At 33.5% G+C, this 12,770-nt stretch overlaps 1 protein-coding gene across 1 annotated transcript in view; it reads left to right on the top strand.

Annotated features, from left to right (window-relative positions):
- The first annotated feature begins 1,088 nt into the window (after positions 1-1,088).
- LOC106460105 (solute carrier family 23 member 1-like) overlaps positions 1,089-12,770 on the top strand; it is a 47,431-nt gene continuing 35,749 nt past the window's right edge. Inside the window, exon 1 of the mRNA XM_022386742.1 lies at positions 1,089-1,146. The gene's annotated coding sequence lies outside the window, so the exon portion shown is untranslated. The remainder of the gene's footprint in view (positions 1,147-12,770) is intronic.

Here is a 12,770-nt window from a genome sequence, read left to right as displayed (position 1 = left end):
GATGGGAATAGATTTGCGCTTAACAACAAACAATCAAACACTGAAATATTTGTATTTGAATTCTGTTTTGTTTTGTTTTTTTGCGAAAGGTTTGAATTTCAGGTGGCTTCAAGGCAACATCGATGAACAAAAAGTGTTGAAAATCTACTTTGCATTTTAATTATTTTTAGTTATTTTTGTGCGTAATTCATTGTCAGATCATTTTTCATACCTTGGATCGTAGAACACTATGTCTGCACTGTGTGTCAGGACTTAAAACTACTAACTAGACATGTGAATGATGAACAAAATGTTTCGAATGTTTCGAGCAACATGAATATATTCACTGAGTAATATTAACCATGAAAACAATCACCAACTTTTTTACACTTACAAAGAGCTGCTGACTTCACCCTTCCACAACTAATATGAAATATATCTTTAGATATAATAGGATATTATTTCTAAAACTTTGTGCAGGGGTTTTTCATTTAGTCATCATCTTCCTGGTAAACCAATTGTACAAAGCATAAACTTGAACTAATTATCTTTCTTATTTAAAAGTTATATAACTACAGCAATTTTTCTGATCAACTTGTAGTTGCTCAACTCTTATTAAACAACTACAATTTTTCTGTTCAACTTGTAGTTGCTTAATATGAGTTGAGAGTTCGCTCTCTCTTGTTTACACTTATTTGAAATAATTGTTGGAGTAGGTAATCTAAGGATTTTGGGATGCTGCAATGAGGCCTTATTCTGACTTAATAGTGTGGAATTTCATTATTTTTGTTTTGATGCTTCCCTGTGTGGATATTTTAGGAAGCATTTTATTTTTCATCACAGCAGCCAGTAACAACCCTTCAGCGAATTAAAGACAGCTAGTAAGTAAAAGACTCATTTACACTGTTTTCCTTTACTGTCCGCGTTCGGTTTCCTGCTATAGCTGTGATGTATTTACTTTTTCTTAGAACATATGTACTATCTTCCTACAGTTTTTTTATACAGTGAGTAGCTATACTACATTATAAAACGCCCCCAAGTGGATCAGCGGTAAGTCTGCAGACTTATAACGCTAAAAACCTGGTTTCGATACCCGTGGTGGACGCAGCACAGATAGCCCAGTGTGTAGCTTTGTGTTTAATTACAAACAAAACCTTACAAAATTAAGTAAGTAACATGTTATATTATTATTTATTTGATTATTGTTTTCATTACTATATAACCTTAGACTAGTTATCTTCAATGAATAATTAAAAAATTGCAGAATTTTAAGAATTTAGATTTTGTAAATGGAACTCCGATACGGACTACGTTTAATTCAGTGAAGTTTGGGTCCCAAATTGTTTCCGATTAACAAGGATTCAAGAAAAGTAAAAGTCAGTGAACTCAATTATCACCAAATTTATAATTGGTATATATATAATCTAGTAGGTTTTGAATTTTGAATATTTTGCTTGTTTTGATATTTCCTACAAAGGTACATGAATTGATGTCAGTGTACGTTTAGAGTGATAGACTAAAGATGATATAGTCAAGAGCACCCACCGACAACTCTTGGACTACTCTTTCTGATCGAATAGTAGGATGTGAACGTCACTCTTATAACTAGCCCAAAACCTCAAAGTGCGGATTGCACTTTGCGACATCGGGACACGAACCTTGAAACCTCGGATTCATGGTCCGGACTTGTTAAACATTCGTCTATGCCCGGCCATGTTTAAAATAGAATCCTGTATTTAACTGTAACAACACTCGTTCTCATGAAAAACAGAAAGTTGTGTCATAATCGTTGCGGGTGCTGCTTACTGGTAACCCTTCAGTTGGGCAACAAATCTTATATCAGAATGCTTAAACCTTAGGATCTGATATGGCCAGTTGTTCAATGTGATACATAAGTTGCCAAATACACAAGCAGCGAAGGTTCGTACGTTATTGCTTAGAACTTTAGTCCCAGATCTTAAGCCTTTTGGATTGATCCGATCCTGTAAATATAATGTTTGTTTGATTTGTATCCTTATCGACGTAAACACTCTGTAGGTGATGTATTCAAATTAAGTTTTATGTTTTAATGAAATTAATCAGTGATAGAGGAAATATATTATTATCGTAATATTTCGCATTTGTTCAGGCCAAGGGTTAGCATTAACAGACTGCGGATCGAAGAGTCCTGAGTTCGAATATTAATGTTACTGAATAAGCCCTGCACTTTCAGATTGGGTGCGTTATAAATGTGACAATCAATCCCATTATTTAGTCCAAAGAGGACGTCTCTGATCTGGTCGCTTAACCCACATCCTTATAAGGAGATCGTTCAGTTTAAAAATTCAAAATCATCTTATTTCAGAGAATGTTTTAATAGTTTCTATCCGAACGTCATCAATCTGATGTGTCTTATCACTTCTAATACATTTCAGCGAAGTGATATAAGCCCATCTAAGAACAGCAATCGACCTGAATAAAGACAACACGTAGCCATTAATAAAGTTTGGGATAAACTAATATTTTAAATACAATGTTAACAAGCTTGACTGAACTTATTGCTAGAGAAAAAAACACCTCCTCAAGGTCGTATGTATTCCCACTTTCACACCTATATTATGGAAATGAACGAAATCTTTACCAAAAACAGTGCTGAAATTAAACATATTTGTTTAAAGCAGCCTTTACAATACGCTCTGTATCATTACCTATACATATGTGCTTCTACCTAATGGATAATATAAACTGGTGTATAAACATTCAAGGCTGACCCACTTTTTTTTCGCTGGAAGTGACCATTCTTTAGGCCACCTGTCCATCATACTTCACCACATGTCCAGAATATGTTTATAATTATATTTAAATTCTATTTATGTCGTAACAATTCGTTTAAGTTGTTTCTTGTGCACTTTTGTAAACAGGCGAGCATATTTCGGGTGTTTACGGTTAATATGTGTGTGTATATGTATATATGTGTATATATATGTGTGTGTGTATGTATGTGTGTATATGTGTGTATATATATATGTGTGTGTGTATGTATGTGTGTATATGTATATGTGTGTATATATATGTGTGTGTGTATGTATGTGTGTATATGTATATATATATATGTATATATATATATATGTATATATGTGTATATGTGTGTATGTATATGTGTGTATATGTATATATGTAAGTATATGTGTATATGTATATGTATGTATATGTGTATATGTATATGTATGTATATGTGTACATATGTGTATGTATGTATATGTGTGTATATGTATATATGTATGTATATGTGTATATGCATATGTATATGTGTATATGCATATGTATATGTGTACATATGTGTGTGTATGTATATGTGTGTATATGTATATGTGTGTGTGTATATATGTGTGTATATGTGTATATATGTGTGTGTATGTATATGTGTGTAAATGTATATGTGTGTATATGTATATGTGTGTGTATATGTATATGTGTATATATGTGTGTATATGTATGTATATTTGTGTATATGTAATGTGTATATATATGTGTGTGTATATGCACATGTATATATCTGTGTATATGCGTATGTATATGTGTATGTATGTGTATATATGTATATGTGTGTATATGTGTATAATGGTCAACTCCTGTACTTACATTCTTTTTGAGTAATAACTAATTTTCCAGTCTTTGTTCAAGCAATTTTAATGAATAACAGCAGAACTGGAATGTGTTAATAAATTAATTGTTGGGCTCAGTAATCGAATATTCTCAGTTAATCAATTAATTGTTGGGCTCAGTAATCGAATATTCTCAGTTAATCAATTAATTGTTGGGCTCAGTAATCGAATATTCTCAGTTAATCAATTAATTGTTGGGCTCAGTAATCGAATATTCTCAGTTAATCAATTAATTGTTGAGCTCATTAATCGAATATTCTCAGCTACTCAGTTAATTGTTGGGCTCATTAATCGAATATTCTCACGTAATTGATCCTGGTTTCATCGCAGTTATTTTCTTATATTTTTTCTTCCCTTCATTTAATAAAAAAATAGATATTCAGTGTTTCCGCTGGAGGTCGCCATTTGCACATTTTGCAAAATGCAAACTTATTTTAGCGAACCTTTTGGTACAATATTTGTTTATTTTAAAGATGATGTGAAAGTTTCTTACTTGACGAATCGAGACGACACCACGAAGTTTCCATTTTGTTTATTTTTAACACATGCAGTATTACCAGTCTAAATCAAATAATGAAAACGTTTTCCTACCATTGGTAACGGTAATAATGTTATTTATTTAAAACGTATCGCGATTGCAATTAGAAATGATTAAGTTGCCAATAGGCCGTTTTATTTCTGTACGTTGTTTCGATTCCGCAAACTTTGAAATAATATTTAATATTATTTAATATTTAATATATTAAAATTTTATAACAATAAAAAGATATAAATAAGGATTTTACTGTCGCCTACCGTACTCATTAAACCTAACTAAACTTATTTGATGTCTTCTCATCAAAATAATATTTCCGTAGCATTAAAACAAACATAATCTAACACACACAGTCAATAAGTTTTGTACAAAATTTTATCAAAACAGAATTCGACGGAAGTCAGATTCGAACGGCTTATATGGAAGGAGGGTGGGTATTTTTCGTATATATACATATTTAATGGTGAAAGTTCCTGACTTTAGGGCCCGATTTTTCCGCGAAAACTTCTATGCGGATTCATGGTATAAAAATGCATCGGTAAGATATTATTCCCGGAAATTTTGGGTGTGACATACCTTATGGTAATCTAGATAAATAGGTCAAAACGTTGTACTTTGTTAATAAAGGGAAATAGGTCCTCACATCTGTTTACACCATTTTTTGTCGTTTTTTTATTTATACATTCAAGAACAGATCGAAATTTACCAACAATGCTGATGTTCAGAGAAAAAATAAAATAAGGAAATATCAGATTTAGCTAGATGGAGTATTTAAACACCAAAAACTGGCGAAGTATTGGAAACCAATGGGTTCAAACATTTGCGATAAAAATCACGATAACTACAGATTTTTTTTCCATATTCCTTCTCGATTCAATGTCAGTAATATCATTATTTGTTTTCAAGTACCTTAAACTGTCTTGTATTATTTTCATTTGTTATTATTCAGTGTAAACTATGAAATATTTTTGGTGGCACGTTTGATTGATTGATTGATGTTAAGCACAAAGGGCTGTCTGTGCTCTGCCCACCACGGCTATCGAAACCCGGATTCTAGCGTTGTAAGTCCGCAGAAATACCGCTGTGCCACTGAGGGGCATTGGTGGTACATAATTAAAATGTTTTTTGCATGATCTCTTTCTTAATTTATTGGAATTGCCCTCCAATGGCTCAGCAGTCAGTCTGTAGGCTTATTAAGCTAAACATTTGGTTTCATTAACCGTGGTGGGTACAGCACAGAAGCCCATTCTGTAGCTAAATCCACGTATTCTATTGGGATAAGCATAACTTTTATTCATAAGTTTGGTTGTAGTTAAACACAAAGGGCTAGCTGTGCTCTACCCACCACGGGTATCGAAACTCAGATTCTAGTGTTGTAAGTCCTCAGACATACCACTGTTCCTCCGGGGAGCTATTCAAAAGTAATAACTTTTATTCATTAATATTCTATATTTTAATAAATGTCTCACAGGAAGTGTTTTTAGTAAAATATTCCTGTTATAAATTGTTTGGCCCCGCATGGCCAGGTGGTTAGGGCGCTCAACTCGCAATCTGAGGGTCGCGGGTTCAAATCCCTGTCTACATCCAACCTGTTCAGCCGTGGGGGCGTTATAATGTGACAGTCAATCCCACTATTCATTGGTAAAAGAGTAGCCCAAGAGTTGGCGGTGGATGGGGATGACTAGCTTTTAACTAGACTTTAAACTTTAACTGCTAAATTAGGGACGGCTAGCTCAGATAGCCCTCGTGTAGCTTCGCGCGAAATCCATAACAAACAATAAATTGTTTAATTTTTATCAGTAAGTTGTGTTATATGGTTTATAATACTATTCTGTAATGAAATAATTGGCTTCGTGTAGTCGTATAAGTTCCTCACCATATGAAAATTTCATACTGAACTATTGACTGTATCAAGAAGAAATAAATAATTCTTAACATCTGAACAATTATAAAAAAATTCAAATAATAGATTTTGATGAAAATAAATCTTAACGTTTTTGCCTAATCCTTAACATGCTGTTTACAGCTTAAATTTGTATCCGTTTCTGAACCTAAATATATTATAACACTGCTGTAAGCTGTACGATCAGACGAAGAGCGCTAGCTCGAAACGTCATCCTTCTTTAAATAAAAATATAAAAAACTTGGTGATTGTTCAATCTGTTATTTAAATTTAATATTTATTATGTTTGAACAATGTTTAGATTACCTACTCCATCTAGTGAGCTCAGATAGTTATTTTATTCTTTCTAGAAACATCAATCGCTATTGTTAGTCGAATTTCATGAACTTTTGAAAATAATTATAATGCCAACAATGACATATGTGTTCTATTAACGACACCACATCATGCAGGCCTACGTTTTGTTTTGTTTTTGCTAATTTTTTAATATTTTATTCGTGAGGGTTGTTTTAGGCTAATAAAGTTAATTAACTCTGTATAAAAGTTATTTCAAAATGTCTTTAAGTCTTCTCAGAAGAACACTAAGTTGTTATGGTGTGTATAACTTTTACGAGCTAGCGGAGAATGATTACTGTTAAGCCTAATACTAATATATTATGACAAGTAAAACTGTTTGTTTAGAGCAAATCCATATTGGGTTATCTGCTGTATCGACCACGGGAATCAAGCCCCGAATTTTAGCTTTGTTGGTCAGCAAATTTACCGTAAAATTGTAGAGCACTAAAGTTGTTTAAATGTTATACTAATTGATTATAAATCATAAAAAAAATACCAAATATAACGATGACCATAACAGATTACTAGTAGACACAGTGTCAATGTAAGTCGCATACACAAATACGTCACGGCGAGTAATCACGTGATGGGTAATGGAAGGTATACACACACTACTACATTTAGACGATCAAACATCTGGGTACTTCGTCATCTTCTTCGCTTACCAGCACATGCCACATCACTTGCAAGAGGAAGAAGAGGTGATGTGGATGTAGAATTAATGGTAAATTTGTACACAACAATATTCGAGTGTGAAGTGAGCCCACCATTTATTATCTTGAATCAACAAAATGTCGATCACACACATTTCTATCCCTATTACGTGTTTATTTGCCTCTGCACATTAGGGTGAAAAAAAAAAGAAGAAGAGAAGTGTGTTTATGGTAGCATTACCTGGAAAAGATACCCATGCTTGTTAGTTGTAACGTCTTTAAATTGGAAAGTTACTTAATCCCGCTGAACCTAGTCTTTTATTATGCAGTAAAACAAAATAAATTTGTTGTTCACTATTCCATCATCTCTGCTGGAATCAGAGTCCGTTGGGGTCTTGTTTGGATGATGTTGCTGAAACGGTTAGCTACGTTCTGCATCTGGACTTGATAGAGTTATGGTTGGACTAATTCACGAAGGTCCTGCAGTCGAAATGGTACAACAAATGTAGACAAAATAGGTTCTCCTTATTCTGTATTTTATAGTAAATGCTGCCTTAGCTTGGAATTCTCGAACAGATGCAGGAAGAGATGTGGCTGGTTTGACCTTTGCATTTACCAAGTCATTTTCCAAATGTGTTTATTCTGTCATTGGTGTTCTTTTCTACATTTTTGGTTGTATAGTTATAATCTCTTTGTATTTCTTCGTATTTGTCGTTACAGCCTTCCTGTACTTTGGTGACGTCTTTTTGTTCTTCAGTTTCTTCAATACATCCTTTATCTTCTTGTTGATGTCTTTCTGTAGTTTCTTCAATACATCCTTTATCTTCTTGTTGATGTTTTTCTGTAGTTTCTTCAATACATCATTTATCTTCTTGTTGATGTCTTTCTGTAGTTTCTTCAATACATCCTTTATCTTCTTGTTGATGTCTTTCTGTAGTTTCTTCAATACATCCTTTATCTTCTTGTTGATGTCTTTCTGTAGTTTCTTCAATACATCCTTTATCTTTTTGTTGATGTCTTTCTGTAGTTTCTTCAGTTTTGTTGTTGTAATACCCATAACTTTCCCTATTTGTTGTTATATTATCTGGAAATTATTGGAAGAAAGGGTTTGTTTCTTTGTAGTTAAACACAATCTACGTAATAGTCTATCTGTGCTGTACCTACCATATTGATAAAATATATGCCATCTTAAGTGACTCCAGTAAGTTTAAAGTGTTGATTGATAATATATATGCCATCTTAAGTGACTCTAATAAGTTTAAAGTGTTGATTGTTAAAATATATGCCATCTTAAGTGACTCCAGTAAGTTTAAAGTGTTGATTGATAAAATATATTCCATCTTAAGTGACTCCAGTAAGTTTAAAGTGTTGATTGATAAAATATATGCCATCTTAAGTAACTCCAGTAAGTTTAAAGTATTGATTGATGAAATATATGCCATCTTAAGTAACTCCAGTAAGTTTAAAGTGTTGATTGTTCAATATATATGCCATCTTAAGTGACTCCAGTAAGTTTAAGGTGTTGATTGATAAAATATATGCCATCTTAAGTGACTCTAATAAGTTTAAAGTGTTGATTGTTAAAATATGTGCCATCTTAAGTGACTCCAGTAACTTTAAAGTGTTGATTGATAAAATATATGCCATCTTAAGTGACTCTAATAAGTTTAAAGTGTTGATTGATAAAACATATGCCATCTTAAGTGACTCCAGTAAGTTTAAAGTGTTGATTGATAAAATATATGCCATCTTAAGTAACTCCAGTAAGTTTAAAGTGTTGATTGATAAAATATATGCCATCTTAAGTAACTCCAGTAAGTTTAAAGTGTTGATTGATAAAATATATGCCATCTTAAGTAACTCCAGTAAGTTTAAAATGTTGGTTCAAATCTAAACGGCGACCTCTCTATGTCACTCACTGTGAGGGGTCGTGAGGGTGCATGCTAAGTTTGGCTGAGATCAATAACATAACTTGGAGTATATATAAAATGCCCTGAAGGATAACGTAATTGGGTTATATACAAATGCTGATCCCTTTTGTCATTCCCCGCAGGACTCTAAGGTCATATGCCAGTTTTGTTGACAAACAGTTGCCCCTCAGTGGCACAGTTGTATGTCTGCGGACTTACATCGCTAGAATCCGGGTTTCGATACCCGTGGTGGGCAGAGCCCAGATAGCCCATCATGTAGCTTTGTACATAATTACAAACAGTCCATAGTTTAGTCAGTTATAAGCAGACACACACACATACAGACATTTTTTTCAAATAACATTTATAAGATTACTGTTAAGTTAATCGTATTCAAAAACCCACAGAAGTGGATAATTTTTTAACTATTGAAGATAAACTATGTATATATATAGTTACAATACATAAATTGTTATCGACCGTTGTTATCATTGTCAGTGATGGACATTTGTCAGTTTGCATTATTTATATATATATATATACACACAATTTATAGTTAAAAATAGTGATGATCACTGCAATCACCGAAAAAAAGTATCAAAGAAATATTCTAACAAACATTAATCGAGTTAAAACTGACTGGATATGTGAAAAGACATTCTCTGTTCGGTAATTTAAAAAAAATTTAAAACGAAAGAAAGTACTTTTATGTTTCTTCAAAATAACAAAAGTTTAGAAATGTCATAAAAGAAATACTAAATCAAATCATATGAATTTTTAAACCCAACTACGACGTTACTTGTAAGTTTGTATTAATTTTCAAGCAATTTAATTAAGTACTTCTACTGTGAGAAGGAAGAAATGTAGGAATATCAGTGCAAGCCAGTGATTTCACGTTGGTTTTCACGCTAATGTTTTTTATTATTATTATTACTACAACGTAGGAAGAAATGTAGGAATATCAGTGCAAGCCAGTGATTTCACGTTGGTTTTCACGCTAATGTTTTTTTATTATTATTACTACAACGTAGGAAGAAATGTAGAAATATCAGTGCAAGCCAGTGATTTCACGTTGGTTTTCACGCTAATGTTTTTTTTTACCATTATTATTACAACGTAGGAAGAAATATAGAAATATCAGTGCAAGCCATTGATTTCACGTTGGTTTTCACGCTAATGTTTTTTATCATTATTATTACAACGTAGGAAGAAATTTAAATTAAAGTTTACGTAACTGGTAAATTAAGACCACTGAAAACCGTCTTTAATGGCTATTTTAGTTTAAATTTTTTTAATTGCGACTATAATGTTGCCCTATTTATTCTTGTAACTTATTGATAAACTTTCTTTTTTAATCAGTATAAATAGGAACTTAAACTTCCAGCCTCTAATTACCTAAACTGTTAGACATTTAGCCTGATTGTTTGAATATTGTTAGACATTTCGGTATGTCTATGTATGGCGTGTAGTTTTTCTTAGTCCCAATTTCAAGAAAATGATTCTGCTTCAAACACTAAAAATTAGTTTGTCAATCGCAGATTTTATAATTTCCGTACCGTCTGCAGCTCTAGTTTCGAGTTGGTCTCCAGCTATATTATTATATCTCTAGCAGCTGATTTTCAGCTTTATCACTGTATCGACAGGAGCTGATTTCCCGCTTTATTATTGTGTTTATAAGGGCTGATCTCCAGCTTTATCGCTGTGTTTATAGGGCTGATCTCCAGCTTTATCACTGTGTTTATAGGGCTGATCTCCAGCTTTATCACTGTGTTTATAGGGCTGATCTCCAGCTCCATCGCTGTGTTTATAGGGCTGATTTCCCGCTTTATTATTGTGTTTATAAGGGCTGATCTCCAGCTCCATCGCTGTGTTTATAGGGCTGATCTCCAGCTCCGTCACTGTGTTTGTAGGGGCTGATTTCCAGCTCCATCACTGCGTTTATAGAGGCTGATCTCCATCTTTATCATTATGTTTATAGGGCTGATCTCCAGCTTTATCACTGTGTTCATAGGACTGATCTCCAGCTCCATCACTGTGTCTATAGAGGCTGATCTCCAGCTTTATCAGTGTTTATATTGGCTGATGTCCAGCTCCATCACTGTGTCTATAGAGGCTGATCTCCAGCTTTATCACTGTGTTTATAGGGCTGATCTCTAGCTCCATCACTGTGTCTATAGAGGCTGATCTCCAGCTCCATCACTGTGTCTATAGGAGCTAATCCCCAGCTTTATTATTGTGTCTATATAGAAGCAAAGTTTTAGCTTGATTATCATGAAGATAAGAGCTGACCCCCTGATTTTATTACTGTGTATATGCGAACTGTTCTTCTATGGTATGCAAGCTTACCATGAACACGAGTTCTTAATTTAGAAAGTCGGTCAAGAAAGACTCTTAAGTTACTCTCGCCTTTACCGCTCACTGAACTAGGTCATTCAACTAGGTCATCACACGTGCTTTCTCTGAGAAAGGATTACTGTAATATAGTGCATATAGTATAGAGAGAGCGACTGCAGTCTTTTCTACCAGTAATTCAGTGAAGCTCAAGGGATATAACATCACTTCTTTGGCAGTGAAAGTGATCAACAGTCGTGTGAAGGGCGTCTATGCACTCAGTAGTATGGCATTGTTGTTTTTCCTATAAGGTTTGCTAAACAACACTGTGTCACCTCTTACACTACCAATATGAAAACTATAAAATACAGCACTGATAACTTGATTTAGTTTCTCGAAGCGTTGTTGTGGTGATTTGCGGTTTAACAAAAGCAAAATGCATTCCGTCATATCAATGTGAACAACAATTTGAAGCACTTATTGTTTAGAGTTAACGCCCTAACTTTAAAATCCTATATTCAAGTGTGTTATTGTATTAATGACTTTAAACCAATTTTTTCAGCGGTAATTTTTTTATTGTATTCACTATGCTCCCCAGTGGCACAGCGGTACGACTGCGGACTTACAAAGCTAAAAACAGAGTTTCGATACCTGTGGTGGGCAGAACAGAGATAGCCCTTTGTGTAGCTTTGTGCTTAACTACAAACAAAACAAAATGTATTACGTATTGTTGACCCCATTAAATAACAAATATATTTGTTAATAATCTTAAATCTTAGATTTATACGATAGCACAAAGAAAAAATTAAATTTATTATCACTATCAAATCGATTTCTAAACAAACACAGTTTATCTATCTTCATGTCTTAAAATGGACGGAAATTATATAAATTCGTGATTAATGAAAGGTTATCTTATGACATGAATTGTTACTTCCCTTATACGTAATTGTATAAAACGCCCATAATAACTGTTAAACACAAAATGTAAAACCGCAACTTTGCATGTATCTCCACATAAACTCAATAACTATCCATACAATTTTGTGAAGATCCATCTACAAGAAGCAAAGGAGTGGTAAAAAAACGCCCATAAAAACCGCAAAACGCAAAACTGAAAATTTATATGCATCTCCCCATGGATCCAATAAACCTCCATACCAAATTTGGTGAAGATCCATCCACAGGAGGTGAGGTAGTGGTAAAAAACACAAAAAAAATGCCAATAAAAACCGCAAAATGGAAAACTGAAAATTTATATTAATCTCCCCATGGATCCAATAAACCTACATACCAAATTTGGTGAAGATCCATCCACAGGAGGTGAGGTAGTGGTAAAAAACACAAAAAAAACGCCAATAAAAACCGCAAAATGGAAAACTGAAAATTTGAATTCATCTCCCCATGGATACAATAAACCCACATAGCAAATTTGGTGAAGATCCATCCACAGGAGGTGAGGTAGTGGTAAAAAACACA

The sequence above is a fragment of the Limulus polyphemus genome, unplaced genomic scaffold (genome assembly GCF_000517525.1).
Source record: "Limulus polyphemus unplaced genomic scaffold, Limulus_polyphemus-2.1.2 Scaffold710, whole genome shotgun sequence".
In the NCBI taxonomy this organism is placed as follows: domain Eukaryota; kingdom Metazoa; phylum Arthropoda; class Merostomata; order Xiphosura; family Limulidae; genus Limulus; species Limulus polyphemus.
Note: the sequence above shows the minus strand (reverse complement) of the source record. Positions and strands in the feature narration are given on the sequence as shown.